At 45.9% G+C, this 14,309-nt stretch overlaps 1 long non-coding RNA gene across 1 annotated transcript; it reads left to right on the forward strand.

Moving 5' to 3' along the window:
- Positions 1-1,160: 1,160 nt before the first annotated feature.
- Positions 1,161-4,896, forward strand: LOC132346512 (uncharacterized). The gene is made up of 2 exons (XR_009496335.1): positions 1,161-1,788; positions 4,506-4,896. It is a non-coding gene; the product is annotated as an uncharacterized lncRNA (long non-coding RNA).
- Positions 4,897-14,309: the final 9,413 nt, after the last annotated feature.

Consider the following 14,309-nt stretch of genomic DNA (forward strand, 5'->3'; position numbering starts at 1 on the left):
GGGTCTAGTTCCCTGACCAGGAATCAAACCCAGTTCCCCAGCATTGAAAACTCAGAGTCTTAGCCACTGGACCACCAGGGAAGTCCCTCTTCACTCCTTAACATAGTCTCCCTCTAGCCCTTTCCTTTGAACATAAAAACCATGGCAGGCTCCACCTTCAAGATGATAGGTTCCAGAGCTAGAAGTCCCTGAGCCCCAGGCACCGTGGAGAACTCTGTCAGCCCTAGACTGCCACTTCCTGATGTCTCGAATGAGAGAAAGAAGATATACTTCTAATCGGTTTCAGCCATCATTATTTTGTTTTCCCTGGTGGCGCAGATGGTAAAGAATCTGACTGCAATGCAGGAGACCCAGGTTCAACCCTGGGGTTGGGAAGATCCTCTGGAGCAAATTGCATACTCCAGTATTCTTGCCTGGAGAATCCCATGCACAGAGGGGCCTGGCAGGCTACAGTCCACGGGGTCACAGAGTCAGACGTGACTGAATGACTAACACCACTACACTATCATTATTTTGTTGGTGGTAATGTTCTCAGTGAACTTAATCTAAACCCATTTGACAGGCAACCAACAGCATCTGCTGTCAAACAGCTTCTTGGAGGAAGGGATACATACAATTATTAACAGCTTCCAGATGAATAGGGCTTAGGGAATCAGAGACGAAAACCGTGAGCACTCTAGTCTGAGGCAGGATAGTGAGCCTGGCTTGAGGGTGAGACTACAGAGGGAGTGAGTGCAGAAGGCTCAGATCACCCCAGGGCTGGTGCTTTTAAGCCCAGAGAATCCACACTGTGTTTAATGGCCCCTGGAGAAAGGTTACCCCCTTCTCCCAGGGCCCCCTGCCATGTTTAACTTAAATGTATCACGTTGCGGTTTAAACCCTCTTCCCTGATAGTGAAGCAGTTTGGGATGGACACTTACACAATGCTATATTTAAAATGGATAACCAACAAGGTCCGACTGTATAGCACAGGGAACTCTGCTCAGTGTTATGTGGCAGCCTGGATGAGAAGGGAACTTGGGGGAGAATGGATACATGTGTATGTATGGCTGAGTCCCTTCGCTATGCACCTGGAACTATCACATTGTTAATCAGGCATACAAAATATAAAGTTTTTAAAATTAATTTTTAAAAAATGAGACAATGCCAATAAATAAAGCCTCTTCCCTTATTCACAGGGAATAATCCTGGTTTCAGCATTGGAAAGCTGAGCCTCTATGTACCCTTAGATGTGATTAAATGCCACTCTGTCTCTCCACACAGCCAGCCAGGCAAGCAGAGCTGAGTCCTAACCTTCCTCAGTCCCAACCATCTGTTTCTCTAAATATGTTACTTTCATCCCCAAAGACCAACTCTCAGACCAGACGGAGTGAGCTGGCCAGGGCAGGAAGCCCATCTCCTCCCTCAGCATCCGCCCAGGCCTGGCCTCCCGGGCTCTCACTCGTAGAATAGCTCCATCCTTCTCTGAGTCACCTCCCAGACACCCTTTTAGTCTGCGCCAAAGGAGCCAAGCCCCAAGCATGAGACCCCTGGCAGCTCAGCTGGGCTGGGTGTGTGGCAGAGCTGCCTGGAGGGGCCCTCTGGCTTCCAGAAGCCATCCTGATGTCAATCATCTGAGACGCAAGACGACACGCCATTGGAACACCCAGGCCCAGAGCCCAGAGAACATCTTTGATTACTGAGACGCCTAGGCTCCCGAGGCCAGCTGCTGAGGATTTTCTACACCCAGACGTTCAAAACAAAAAAGCATTCTTATTTTCACGTGGATTCCATCACGGCACTGTGCAGGTATGGCACTGGGAAAAGAGAGAGCTTTTTGGTCAGGGTCATTTGAGGTGCCTTGGACCCTGGCCAAGGGGCCCGAGTGCTGGTTCTGTTCACTGTGGAGACAGAGGGAGGCAGGCTGAGAGGGAAGGAGGAAGGGGAGACGAGGCACTGCCCTCCGCCCCGGGTCTGCGGGTTGCTGCGATGAACGCAGTGCCTTTCCTCCACCAAGGATGCCTCAAGAAGGCAAATTGGATTTTTTTCTAAAAATCAAATTTTGACTACCCATAAGTCAGCCTAGCCTCCTGTCCAAGCTTCTGGAGAGTATGAGATGAACAAGAGTGTCACACGGATGATGTAACTCCAGCTGAAAGTGAAGAAACCAGGACTTTAGTTAGCCTTACAGCCTCATCTCAGAGACTTTCAAGCTTTGGCTTTGGCTTTTTGTGCTATTGTCAACAGCCCAGTGAGACCCTCGGCCCCCGTTCTCACACTGACTCTTGCCTAGGGCCCAGCTTGAGAACTATCATCAAGTCCAAGAGATGCCTCTTGGACTGCAGCTCCTTGAGCAGGTGTTTCAGGCCCTCAGTCGGGGTGTCCTAAGGTCCCCCAACCATCTGCAGTGCTTCAGGGTGAGTCCTGACCTGGGGCATTGCATTGCTAGAAATTCCAGCCAAGTTCTTCATATGAAGAACATCATGGGAAATGTAGGTGTACATGCAGTGGAGGGTGAGAGGAGGAACCTGGGCTTCTTGAGGAAGCTAATTTTATGACTAATTAAATCTGAGAAGATGTGGAAAATCCTAGCACTAGTTTACAACACTCCTCACAATAGTCTTCACACCTTCAATCTCCCCAAAGGGTTGTTTTCTTAGGAAGAGGAGCAAAGCGGGCATCTCAAGGTTTCCTCCTTTGGTGAGAGGGACTAACGGTGCTTGGGTGTCCAGTCTCTGTCCCTCTCTCTTACTTTGTGACCTTGGGCATAATGCGTTAACCTCTCGGAGCCTCGTTTCCTTACCTGAAAAATAGCACTGTTATGAAAATCACACAGAAAATTCACACCGAGCATTTAATGTCTCTGACATATAGTAAGCACTCAGGCTAGGGTAGTAGCCATTACTGCATTGTTCATTGTATGCGATGTTCTTTGCCTTTTGAACCCCACCCCCACCCCCCACCCCCGCCACCTCCATCTTCTCCTAAAAAGAGGCTGACCTGTGATTCCTGGGTCTGGCCAGGACCTTTATCAGTGTGGAGACAGCATCTTTCCCACTGAAGTGCGGGCTCCTGGATGGCTGCGGGGTACCCTCATCTTCCTCTGGGCCACCCATCCCCATTCCTACCATGCCAGGCGCCATGCCAGTCTCAGCTTGATCATGAAAGATCCTGAAGATGCCACTGTTGGAGAAGAAAGAAAAATGTTCCCTCTACCCATCTGAGTTCTTGGTTGAGACTCTTGAAAGAAAAGACAGATTAACCAGAGAGAAACAAACAGAAGTGTATGAACATGTATACCTCATGAATACATGGAGATACCCAGGCCCCCCAAGGTGGCTTTGAATTCAATATTAAATACCATCTTAATAGGGAAATCAGGGCTTCCCTGATAGCTCAGTCGGTAAAGAATCCATCTGCAATGCAGGAGACCCCGATTTGATTCCTGGGTTGGGAAGATCTGCTGGAGAAGGGATGGGCTACCCACTCCAGTATTCTTGGGCTTCCCTTGTGGCTCAGCTGGTAAAGAACTGCCTGCAATGCAGGAGACCTGGGTTCATTCCCTGGGTTGGGAAGACCCCCTGCAGAAGGGAAATTCTGCCCACTCCAGTATTCTGGCCTAGAGAATTCCATGGACTATATAGTCCATGGGGTTGAAAAGAGTCGGAAATGACTGAGCAACTTTCACTTTCACTTTTTAATAGGGAAAGGGAAGAGGCATTGTACCTCTACTTATTAGGGTAGAATCAATTTTAGAAAAAATGAATGGGCCCTCAGAAGAATAAATGGGAGGTATGATAGTTTGTGGAGAAGGCAATGGCACCCCACTCCAGTATTCTTGCCTGGAAAATCCCATGGACGGAGGAGCCTGGTAGGCTGCGGTCCATGCTAAGGGTCAGACCCGACTGAGCGACTTCACTTTCACTTTTCACTTTCCTGCATTGGAGAAGGAAATGGCAACCCACTCCAGTGTTCTTGCCTGGAGAATCCCAGGGACGGGGGAGCCTGCTGGGCTGCCGTCTATGGGGTCGCACAGAGTCGGACAGGACTGCAGCGACTTAGCAGCAGCAGCATGATAGTTTGCGAGGGCTTCCCAGGTGGCTCAGTAGGTAAAGAATCCACCTGCAATGCAGAAAATTGCCTGCAATGCAGAAGACCTGAGTTTGATCCCTGGGTCAGGAAGATGCCCTGGAGAAGGAAATGGCTGCCTGGGAAATCCCACGGACGGAGAAGCCTGGCAGATACAGTCCATGGGGTCGCAAAAAGACGGGCATGACTGAGTGACTAAATCACTACCGCCACATGATAGTTTGTGATGAAGTTCGTCTGTGTGTGCTGTTAACGTCTAGTTTCCTCTCCTATGATGCTTGATGAAATTCCTTGGGAGGGGATTTGTAACAATTGAGTTCCTTCTGGAGGATCTATATTTATGTAGATAAGGGGAGTTCAGAGAAAGCTTCTCCCTGCCTTTTCTGGTTTTCAAGTGCCTATAGTTCGCAATAATCATTGTAACAACTTCATTGCAGGAGCCTCTTGGGAAGCAAAGAATCAAGAATCTGACCCCTTTCACTTTAAGAATGAATTTCCTTTAACAAGATCTGTGGCCTGGGGCACCCTGCCTGAGATGAGAAGATGACCCAGGAGACCCCAGGGAACTCCCTGGAAGGGAACCGGGAGGCTGGGCCACAAACGCAGGCACAACATCAGCATGGAGGGGACCAGTTCTGGGCATTATGTGACCCAGAGGCTGCAAACGCCTCCCAGCACACCAGCCCCACTGGCTCTGTGTGCTAGTGTGACCACGCTGCACGCTTCCATCCATTCATTCAGGCATGTTTACTGCACTGTTCTGTTACTGCTAGGCTCTCATCTAGCTGTGGGAAACAGCGATGAAAAATAAATAAGTACCCAATCTTATGGGAGCTTGTTCATTAGGGGTCCCTGTGTGATCCTCTGTCTTAGCAATAAGCTGCTCTTTCCTCTGGTACAGGGAGGGCAACTCACATGAGGGTCTTATGAGCTGCTTGGAGAGAAGGGTGGGGGAAGGTCAGAGTGGACGTCCTGCTTCTGCCATTTTTTCAGATTCCTTCAGCTTAACATATTCCATGTACCAACATGCTGTATTTGGGGGTAGCCTGTTCTGAACCCTGCCAGTACTTAGGAGAAATTTGAGTACAACAATCACATAATCTAACTTTCGTTTTATTTAAAATTTTAATTAAAAATTGTATTTAGATTTCAAAGTACTTCAAAAGTAGGGAAAATAGTCAAATGAACTCTCATAGATATTAGTACTTGTTACAGCAGCACCCCACTTCTCTGGACCAAAGCTTGGGCTGCCGTTACAATATACCACAGACTGGGCAGCTCAAATGACAGAAATGCATTTTCTTACAGTTCTGGAGGCTGCAAGTCCCAAATCCAAGTGCCAGCCAATTCTGTTTCTGGCGTGAGCTCTCTTCCTTGCTTACAGACAGCTGCCTTCTTGCTTAGCCTCACATAGCCTTCCCATAGTATGTGTCTGAGGAGAGATCTCTTCTTCCTCTTCTTATAAAACCATCAGTTATATCAGATTAGGGCCCAACCCTCATTTAATTACCTTCTAAAGATCCTTTCTCCAAGTAAAGATCCTAACTCCAAGGGGGTTAGGGCTTCAGGGTATAAATTTTAGGGAGGCTGTAATTCAGTCTATAGCATAGGGAATCTGGAATAAACTTTTCAGGGGCTGTTGGAGGTGACACGGGTACCAGGAACCTAGAAAGGCCCCTTGCTGGTTCTCCTCCCACACCCTTCATTCCCATTCATTAACTTAGTATTTGTAGAGTAGATTCCAGGCAATTGCCTTGTTTGCATTGCTCTGTTTGGCTCAGGAAATTGCCTAGAAACATACACACAAGGACCTAGAAGTCTTGAGAAATGAGGTGGTCTCATTCTGCAGAATCTGGACTGTGAGGCTCAGGGCTCTGGGAGGTCCCATTCCACCAGCCTTAGCCCTGGGTGGGTCAACCCCAAAAGTACTAGAGGCACTCACAGGCACATCATTTGCTACCAGAGATGCTGCCTGTGTTGGGAGAGAAGAGCAAGTGCTGGAGTAACAGCTTTTATTTCTTGAACAAAGAGTTAAGTGACGGAGTCCAGAGAGTGGGAGGGACTTCCAGCTCAGTGATGAAACACTAGGATTTTGGAGACAGGTTTTTAATTCAAAATGTGTCATGGGATTCAATATCAAAGTAAAACCATAGAACTTGGATCTAGGGCCAAAGAGTTCTTAGACATAATACTAAAAGCATGATCCATAAAGGAAAAATTGATAAATTGGACCTCATTAAAATTTAAAAGTTCTTCTCTGTGAAAAACTTGTTTAGCAGAAAAACCTGTTAAAAAGCCAAGTTACAAAGAGGAAATATGTCGCATGTCCAACAAAGGGCTAGTATCTAGAATATATTAAAATAACTCCTGAAACTCAGTTATAAAAAAAGAAAAACACACAATCCAACTAGAAAATGAGCCATGGGACTTCCCTGGGGGTCCAGCAGCTAAGACTCTGAGCTGCCAGGGCACTGGTTCAATCCCTGGTCAGGGAACTACATCTCACATGCTGCAGTGAAGATTCAGAGCAGCCAAAATAAATAAATAAAAATTTAAATTAAAAAAGAAAATGAGCAAAAATATAGAGACATTTCACCAAATAGAACAGACAGATGGTAAATAAGTACATGAAAAGAAGTTCAACAGGATTAGTTCTTAGGGAAATGCAAACTAAGACCACAATGAAACAGCACTGCTCACCCCGCTGAATGGCTAGAATAAAAAACAGTGATAACACCAAATGCTAGCAAGAAAGAGGCAAAAGCAAAGAACTGATACAACATCGCTGCTGGGAATGCAAGATGGCGCCAGCACTCTGGGAAAACAGTTTGGCAGTTTCTTACAGAATTAAATATGCAACTACCATTCAAGACAGTGTTTGTATTTTTATTTCAAAGAAATGAAAACTTATATTCATGCTGCTGCTGCTGCTGCTGCTAAGTCGCTTCAGTCGTGTCCGACTCTGTGCGACCCCATAGACGGCAGGCCACCAGGCTCGGCCATCCCTGGGATTCTCCAGGCAAGAACACTGGAGTGGGTTGCCATTTCCTCCTCCAATGCATGAAAGTGAAAAGTGAAGTGAAGTCGCTCAGTTGTGTCTGACTCTTCGAGACCCCATGGACTGCAGCCTACCAGGCTCCTCCGTCAGTGGGATTTTCCAGGCAAGAGTACTGGAGTTGAGTGCCATTGCCTTCTCCGATATTCATGCTAAAACATGTACAAACTTTTAGAGCAACTTTATTTGTAGTAGCCAAAAGCAACTCAGATAACCTTTAAGATGTGAATGGTTAAACAAACTGGTATATCCATCAGTTCAATTCAGTTGTCGCTCACTCGTGTCTCTTTGCGACCCCATGAACCGCAGCACGCCAGGCCTCCCTGTCCATCACCAACTCCTGGCTGCTGCTGCTGCTGCTAAGTTGCTTCAGTCGTGTCCAACTCTGTGCGACCCCAGAGACGGCAGCGCAGCAGGCTCCCCCGTTCCTGGGATTATCCAGGCAAGAACACTGGACTGGGTTGCCATTTCCTTCTCCAATGCATGAAAGTAAAAAGTGAAAGTGAAGTTGCTCAGTCATGTCCGACTCCTAGTGACCCCATGGACTGCAGCCTACCAGGCTCCTCGGTCAGTGGGATTTTCCAGGCAAGAGTACTGGAGTTGGGTGCCATTGCCTTCTCCGACCAACTCCTGGAGTTCACCCAAACTCATGTCTAGTGAGTCGTCATGCCATCCAACCATTTCATCCTCTGTCATCCCCTTCTCCTCCCACCCTCAATCTTTCTCAGCATCAGGGTCTTTCCAACAAGTCAGTTCTTCACATCAGGTGGCCAAAGTATTGGAGTTTCAGCTTCAACATCAGTCCTTCCAATGAACACCCAGGACTGATCTCCTTTAGGACCATGGACTAATACTCTGTGATAAAAGGAAGAGGCTATAAAGACACCCAACAACTTGGACAAATCTCCAGGGAATGATGCTCACTGAAAAATGCCTATCCCTAAATGCTATACACTATAATACTTCAGATGACATTCAAAATGACAAAGTAATATAGACACAGATTATTGGTTACAGGGAGACAAGGGTGTGGATGGGTATGGGTGTGGCTATGGAAGGACCACAAGTAAGATATTTGTAGTGATGGATAGAAATATTCTGCATCTTTTTCAGGCACGTGGGCTCTCTAGTTGTGGCGAGCAGGCTAGGTTGCTCCGTGGCATGTGGAATCTTAATTCCCTGACCAGGAATTGAACCAGCATCCCCTGCATTACAAGGTGGATTTTAAACCACTGGGCCACCAGGGAAGTCCCTATTCTGCTTCTTGACTGTATCAGTATCCTGGTTGTGATATTGTACAATAGCTTGGCAAAATTTTACCACTGGTGGAAACTGGATAAAGTACACATGGATATCCCATGGGATCGCTCTGTATTATTTATGACCAGGCATAAAACTATTTAATAATAAGAAATTTTTTTAATTTTGCAAAAAATTATTTTAGAAAAAAAAAATTTTTTTTTTTTTTTACTATACCACCTGGCATGCGGGATCTTAGTTCCCTGACTAGAGATCGAACCTGCACCCCCCCGCAGTGGAAATGCAGACTCTTAACCACTGGACTGCCTGGGAAGCCCCTAAAAAATTATTTTTAGAAAATTACAGCCTCTCCTTTGTGTAGGGTCATCAAAGCCACTTAGGAACTGTTCTGGGAAGTTGCTTCACTGACTTCCTTTGTTATGCACATATGAAGCTTCTGGGCCTCTCTGGAACTCTTTTTTTTTTTTTTTTCTGGTGCTCTTGATTGGCTCTTCTCAACTTTTATACGCAGAGAAATGGGAGATTACGTGCATAAGGAGTTCCAAGGCAGTTTTGGTAGGGAAGGTGGTAGTAACCTAAGCCCTACTGTCTGTTGTGACGGTAGACCAAAGTCTACAGACTGCAGAGATCTCCATGGCCTCTGAGGTTCACCAGGACCCAGAGAGACTGAGGCTGGAAGGCCCTCTGGACCCAGTCACGCCAGTGAAGTGATCCATGCTGGGAACCATGAAGAGATTCGTTACAGGCATTCTATAGTGGAGACAGTCTGACCTGGGAGGCCAGACGGGCTGCCCTGAGAAGGCTGGCAGAAGTGTGGGCCTGAGGCGGTGGACAAGCTTAGTTCTCTGTCGGTCTTGGCAGGCCTGCCTTCAACAGCAACACCAACTCACATTTGTAATAACTTGAGATGGAGAAGCCTCTAGAGGAAGATAATGGACTTTCCAGTAATCAAGGCAAATGAAAGCTGGAAAAACTAATTTGAAAAATCAAAGAGATATAATTGTATTTGCACCTCACACTCATAGAAAAGATCCTGTTTGTTTCAAAAGAGGCTGAAATTGGACCTATGAGGGACAGTCTCCATTTAGCACAGTCCTGAGTTCAACATCTCTTGAAATTGCAAGACAATTTTAAACAGTCTCAACACAGAAGCCTCCCTTTTGTCTTCGGGTGTTGCCTCTATCTGTTACTCTTTCTCTCTCTCCGCCTTGTTCAGAATTCCAGGTGGAGTCGATTCAGAAGCAGTCAAGGCTCCAGTCTTGGAGTGATCAAAATCTATCATGGACCAAAATCTGGCATGCCTGCCACCCCAACCAGTTACCTTAGGTCTGTGAGTTTGGAGCAGTTAGAGAAGCTCTCATAGACACCAGGTAGCTGTGTTCTAGACGAACGAAGCATATAAGATGTGTTTGATCTTTAGGAGACAGAAACCCTCTCTGAACGGTAAGAGCATGGTGGTTCCCTGTAAGGTGAAAGCTGTCAATCTCTCAAGTATCGTGAGACTAGAATAAACATACAGCCAGGAACGTCCATGGGGCCCAGATCAGGAAAGTTAGGAACCATCAGAGAGGAGGAGTTCCTTTGGCTGGGCTAATAGTAAAATCAGCACAAGACAGATGAACAGGAGAAAAACATTTTAATTCATCTGCATGCAGGTCTCATGGTCCTGGAACCAGTCTACCACCGATACAGATGGATGACTGTATATACACACACACACACACACACACACTTGGATTCCCTGTAATTCCAGCCTCCAGCACTACCTACTTCCTCTCACACTGCCTAGTTATTATAGAGCTACCCCTGGCCCCCAAGATGCCCACCACTCCCCTCCCACCTCCATTCACCCAGCCCCTGGGCTCTCACCCCATTATCTTTACTCACAGGTCACCCTCCTCATTTGGGGTATATCCAGAGTTTAGGCTGGGTACCAGTAGTCCTTCTCACCAAACACACCTTGTGTGCTTGAGAAACTGCAACACTTTCCTCTTCACTTAATCTCTCAAAAGGAAGGTAATGCCAAGCCAGCAAGATATCAGGCATTGCTCAGTTTCCATGGAGAAGATCATCCACCCACGAGTCACTCCTTCATTTTGTCCCCTCCCCCCACCTTCCCTCGCCCATCATTTTCAGGAAAGCCCAGTGGGCTCTCTGTCTTGCCCTGCGAGACCCTGGCATCCTCCTGACTCCTTCCCAGACTTGCCCCCTGAACAGCTGGCTCTACCAAACATTTATGTCCATGCCGGCCCCTTGGCCTCTGGGGCAGAGCAGCCAAGGCTCAGTCTTGAAATCAAAGAGAATCTGTTAGGGATATTAATGTGTGCAATAACCACCGCTTCTATTTTCGTTAGAACACACTCGCTCAAGAGTGAAGAAGCTGTCCCTGTGGATAGCTTTCCCCGACAAGCATACTGTCTCCATCTTGTTTCTGAGATTAAAACGGCCTTTTTATTGGAAAAGGAATGATTCCAGGAGAGGCTTTCTGCCTCCAGCACCACTGATATCCAAAAGGTCCCTGTTACCCCACATCTGACCCTCTTAGACTGGAAGGAGGAGAGAGGTCAAGGGCTGGCCACCTGCTGGTGAAGTCCTGAGCCATAGGGCTGTATTCTGGGCACCCAGGGCCACACAACCTCCCTAGATTTTGCTCAGAGCCTGGTAAACAGTAGACACTCGCTAAAGAATGAGTATTTAGATTTATCTGACTTGTGTCCAGTCCATTCCTGCATCGTCTTCCCCACTCAGGTCCCTCAGCATCTGCCTTCTAAGTGGGTCCCCCCCAAATAAATGACTACTGTCTTGTGGAGGGTCTATTATTGATACCAGGAAAGTTGTTTATTGTCTTGATCATGAGGGTGGCCTGGGGGAGGAAAAAGTTATGCTCAACCCTCTCAGGGTTCCCAGACAGGGTCTAAAAATGTTAACTGACAGAAAAGAAAAGCATACAAATTTATGTAATACACGTTTTAAGTGATATGGAAGCCTTCATAAGGAAATGAAGACCCGAAGAAACAGTTCTAGCTGAGTATTGTTATGCTAGGTTTGTTGAAGAGTGGACACTCATGGAGGCATATGATCGGTCCCGCATAGTATACGGACTAAGTATAACAACTGGGGAAACTCAGCAGGCCCTGCGTGTCAGGATTCTTCTCAGCACCCCGCTGTCCTCGGAGATAAGGATGCTCCTTTCCTGTAGGACAGGGAGCACACCCCTTACCCGAGGGTTTAAGATCTGTTTCAGGGCAGAAAGGTGCCCATGCTGTTTTCCCTAACTCCTTCAGCTTCAAATGTCTAGCATGCCAAGGCGCCACATTTTAACATAGTGCGTCTCCTGTTTTTTTGTCCTCTCGTTAAACTCTGTTTTGATGGGTCACAAAATTGCACGGCAAATGTTTTGTCAAGTTGTTTCCATTAAAAAGTTCCAATATTAAAACTAATAAGTTAAAACTGCCCCCCACACACCCTGAAAAACCGCCCGCAAAGCGTTCTCCTGTCCTTCTGAAGGTCTGACGAAGCACTGTTAGCATTAACCAGTCTTTTACTGTGAAGCTGTAACAGCAATTGAGGCAAACACTTTTGAGACCTTTCCTCCACCACTGATCAAACCTGGGATTGACAGCTTGGGAGATAAGACCCATTTAGCCTTCTGAGCTTTCTGGGAAGGCTTGATGAGAGCTTCAGATGGCGATACATAGGACGTTTATCAATTTGAACACTTTAAATAGATGTAGATTATTGCATATCAGTTTTACCCCAGGAAGGCTGTTAATAAAAAAAAGAAAGTTGTTGTTTTTTTTTAAAGAAGTGTTTTTTAGGGAGAATTTCCTGGCAGTCCAGTGGTTAGGATTCCTCACTTCCAAGGGAACTAAAATCCCACATGCTGTGCAGCATGGTCAAAAAAAGGTGGGGGTGGTTTGCATTCGTTAGCCCCCCTCAAAGGAGCCAAGCACCGTGATTATACCCATTTAAATATTGTTCCTCAACCCCCATTATAGTTTTCCTACCTTTTGGTATTAAATATTTTTACTTTTATGAACGTAGTAAACGGTATACATTTTCTCTCTACATTTTACTTGACTTGATGAAATTTGCCAACTTTACTGAGGAGGTGTGATTTTCAAAAAGTAATGAGTCTCGTGCAAATAAAAAAAAATGAGCTTGTGTCAAACTTTAACTCCTTATGAGGTAACCAGCAAGATAGTAATGCTAGTTCCCAGAGTGTTGGGGAGGGTGAGGTCTCTGTAGGGGCAAAAAAGAAAGAGTATTTACAGAAGTTTGCTAACTTAGATACAAAACTGACATATCCTACATTAGCCCAACATTACCCTAAAAGGAAAGATAGCAATAATCCCTATTTCCAAGTTTCAGAACATTTTTCCTAACAGAGCTTTGGTCCCCTAAGGGTTATCTATTTCCTTTTTTGTTTATTTTAAAATTGTGTTGGTCTACCTCCAAACTTTGGAACTGCTGGCTCTGGATAATCTTTTTTTTTTTTTTTTTAACATAAGTGGTAATTCAAGAAAAATTGTTTACAAGAGGCATTTTCCACTCATTCAATATGAAAATAGCTATAACTATGAAAACAATGTACCTTCTCATAATTTTAATAACCACCTTCTTGGGATAGAGAGTGAGTAATGATAAAATGAGTTCTGCTTTTAACAGCTGAGTCTTTTCAAGAAGCAGCTTTCTAATCTTCATCTTGAATTGAGAGCTCCAAACCCAGCTTATCCTTCTCAGGCAGCTCCTACTGGCTTGGACTGTTGCCCCGGAATTGTGTGGGAAGGGATTTACTGGCAAAATCCTAGAGGAATGGGATCCCAGGGGCCGGAGATGGGGTAAGATTTGGGGTCTTACCCAAAGAGGGGGAAAAGGGTCCAGAAAGGAAGGTGGGATTTGCGGTATTGTAATTCTGCAGAAGTCCAGGCTGAAAGTCCAAGACTGCCTCACTGAGGTCCTTAGGAGGGCAGAAGAAAATTTTTTTACTGAACCTTAGAAGCATGGAGCTTTCAAAGCAGTCAATTAGGCTTATGGAATTTAAAAGTAAAGCGTTTCATGTAAGGCTCTTGTCCTTCTTAGATAACCGAGGCTAGGGAGTAAAAAGTCTTAGCCGCGCTTCCTTTGCCTTCAACACGTTATGTGTCCAAGTGGGTGGTGGTAATGATGTAGTCTCCCAGATCAATGTTTTATCCCTCCCGGAGGGCACATGTGCAGGTGTCTGGAGCCTTCTGAAGATAATGCTTCTGTCCGTAAGAGCGGCTCGTGGTAGAATTCCAGACACTACGTCAGGCCAGTCATGCTGATATTACTAAATATGGCAGTGAATAGCCTACCACTATTTCTACACAGTCTAATATGGTAGCCACTCAACACGTACTGAGCACTTGAAATATGGCTAGTCCAAAATCAGTTGTGCTCTACATGTAAAATATACATTAAACTTGAAAGACTTACTGAGGGAAAAAAAAAAAAAGCATGTGAAATATCTCCAAAATATTTTTTATATTGATCACACGTTGAAATATTTTAGATACACTGAGTTTAAAATGTTACTAAAAATAAATTCCCATGCTTCCTTTTACTTTTTAAAAAGTGTCCACCAGAAAAATTTAAAATCTACCTGTGGCTTCGATCACATTTCTACTGGACAGAGCTGACCTATGCTCTGCCTTCCCACCCCATTCCAGAGAGACAGCAGCTCCCAGCTGTCATCCCTCCCACCTCTCTTGACAGGAGTTTGCTTTTAAATTGCAGCTCCTTTCTTCTGGGGCTCATCATGGGATAGATGGCTCTTGTCCCCAGGTGGTAGTTACTCTATTCGTGGTCCCTGGAAGAAACGATGCAGGAGTACTGTGCAGGAGTACTGTGCAGGAGTACTGTGCAGGAGTACTGTGCAGGACTGGGGAATCGGGAGACTTGTGGT

Source organism: Bos taurus, chromosome 11 (assembly GCF_002263795.3).
Source record: "Bos taurus isolate L1 Dominette 01449 registration number 42190680 breed Hereford chromosome 11, ARS-UCD2.0, whole genome shotgun sequence".
NCBI lineage: Eukaryota > Metazoa > Chordata > Mammalia > Artiodactyla > Bovidae > Bos > Bos taurus.